Source organism: Schistocerca piceifrons, unplaced genomic scaffold (assembly GCF_021461385.2).
Source record: "Schistocerca piceifrons isolate TAMUIC-IGC-003096 unplaced genomic scaffold, iqSchPice1.1 HiC_scaffold_943, whole genome shotgun sequence".
Lineage (NCBI taxonomy): Eukaryota > Metazoa > Arthropoda > Insecta > Orthoptera > Acrididae > Schistocerca > Schistocerca piceifrons.
Window position 1 is genome coordinate 1,857,501 of NW_025729216.1, and position 2,500 is coordinate 1,860,000.

The 2,500-nt window shown below is 57.2% G+C and overlaps 1 non-coding gene across 1 annotated transcript in view; it reads left to right on the forward strand.

The window, feature by feature from the left end:
• The first annotated feature begins 2,252 nt into the window (after nucleotides 1-2,252).
• Nucleotides 2,253-2,500, forward strand: part of LOC124772934 — a 1,909-nt gene continuing 1,661 nt past the window's right edge. Inside the window, exon 1 of the ribosomal RNA XR_007014387.1 lies at nucleotides 2,253-2,500. This exon is cut by the window's right edge and continues 1,661 nt beyond it. This is a non-coding gene — a ribosomal RNA (small subunit ribosomal RNA).

The window sequence follows — 2,500 nt, forward strand, 5'->3', positions numbered from 1 at the left end:
TTAACCTAACCCATGTTGTGCCTTAACCTAACCCATGTTGTGCCTTAACCTAACCCATGTTGTGCCTTAACCTAACCCATGTTGTGCCTTAACCTAACCCATGTTGTGCCTTAACCTAACCCATGTTGTGCCTTAACCTAACCCATGTTGTGCCTTAACCTAACCCATGTTGTGCCTTAACCTAACCCATGTTGTGCCTTAACCTAACCCATGTTGTGCCTTAACCTAACCCATGTTGTGCCTTAACCGAACCCATGTTGTACCTTAACCTAACCCATGTTGTACCTTAACCTAACCCATGTTGTCCCCTAACCTAACCCATGTTGTCCCCTAACCTAACCCATGTTGTCCCCTAACCTAACCCATGTTGTCCCCTAACCTAACCCATGTTGTCCCCTAACCTAACCCATGTTGTCCCCTAACGTAACCCACGTTGTCGCCTAAACCTGCTCTGTAATTGTTATACGACTCGTTCAATTAGTGTAGTGTTGCCCACCCGCAACCCTCGCAATATAGTTCGCTACTCGCACTGCCCGCTCCCCTGTGTATCGCTTCATGTTAAACACCTTGCAAGTCTTGCTGACTTTCCACATGCTCCTGCTGTACACTGTAATGTGGATGGCAGCAGGACGTACATGCCGCCCCCCCCCCCCACCCCTCCCCACGTCCCCACGTCCACACCTTGCCCCCTGCCTTCGCAAGCTGGTTGGTGACAAGTTTGCATGTTCAATGCCCTTCGCATGCGACGTACGCAGGCTACGTTGTGGTGCGGCCTGTGTCAACTGTCCGCTGATGTCGTACGCGTGAACCACAATCTGTACTGCACATTCGTCCTTATGTACTGAATGATACATCGTGGCACATGTGTGACCGTACAACGACTGCGCCCAAAAACGGCGGACCATACAGTGCAAATATTGTGCACGCAGCTACGTGTCGTCTCCCTATGAGAGCTGGATTGCAGTGTGGTACGCCATAGAGACGTGTGGGAGGAACGGACGCCGTGGATGGCGATCAGCATGAGCTGTCTGTTGATGTATTCGGACCTAGTCGTCTCTCCTCACACACCGTGATGGCATGGTGCACCGCGTTCCATATCTGCGACATGCTACAGAGGCCGGTTGACAGTCGTTCGAGCAATGGACATCGCATACGTACGGGGGCCACCTTCCACGTATTGTCTAGGCGTGCACATTTTGTTGCGTGTATGTGGGCAGACGTAGTGTGGCGTGACACCTGACACAGGCATGCAATAATCGTTGAAGTTGCAAATGGCGATGGACGCCTGCGTTTTCTGGTGAAGTTACGCAAATGAACAAATGGTAACCTGTTGTGGTGCGGTTGTTCTCGCTAGGGGTGAATCGGTGATGGCGACGATAGGTTGAGGTACTAACCGGTTGTTCCAGCGATACCCACCATGCCGACGAAACTGAACGGCATCTGGGTGTGAAGCGATACGCGGCGGTGGCTGGGTGGGACCGTCCCCGGCCGGTGAGGGGGCGCCTCCCGGCGTGCTGGCCGCGCGGTGCGTGGGCGCACGCGCTACAGCCGGCTGGTGGGGGCGGCCAGTGGCAGGCGCGCCGGCCGACGGACGCGGCAGGCGTCGCAGCTGCGCGCCGGCGCACCCTGCGCGCGGCGCCGTGCGGCCAAAGTAGGTCCTCGCGGGCCCGGTGCGAAGCGCGGTGGACATCTTCAGTGTGCTGGTCCGATTGAGGACTGTGTGCGTTGAGGATGCGCCGCCGCCCGGCGCTCGGCGCCGCGACGCCGTCTGCTGCTCGGTCGCCCCAGCGGTTCTCGCTGGTGGTTTGTATCGCAGCTGTGCGGATGTGTTGGCGCGTGCGCTGTGCTGGGAGAGTTCGCTTCGGCACCCAAGTGGGGCTTTTGTCCTTCTGTGGCGCTGGCGTTGGAGCTGCCGGTCACCGTAGGTGGCGCGTGTTGTCTCCCGCCGGCAATGCCACGACAGCACGCTCCCGGGCCTCTGTCGGCAGCGGCAAGCTCAGTTGGGAGCACGGGTGGTCGCACCGAAAGCGTCTACTCGCCTAACTCCGGGCGATTGCGCCTCTCTCGAACCCGACCAAGTACTTGGGACGGCGCTGCGCGCCGCCGGGACCTGAGAGGGTTTCGAGGTGTATTGTGCAGGGGAGCGCAGCCTCCTCCTGTTTGCAGAATGATTGAGCGGACGCTTGCGTGTTCGCGCGGGCCCCCGGGACACACTCCCGGGCGGCCGGCTGCTCAGCTCTAGTTGACGCAGCTCCCTGGTTGATCCTGCCAGTAGTCATATGCTTGTCTCAAAGATTAAGCCATGCATGTCTCAGTACAAGCCGCATTAAGGTGAAACCGCGAATGGCTCATTAAATCAGTTATGGTTCCTTAGATCGTACCCACGTTACTTGGATAACTGTGGTAATTCTAGAGCTAATACATGCAAACAGAGTCCCGACCAGAGATGGAAGGGACGCTTTTATTAGATCAAAACCAATCGGTCGGCTCGTCCGGTCCG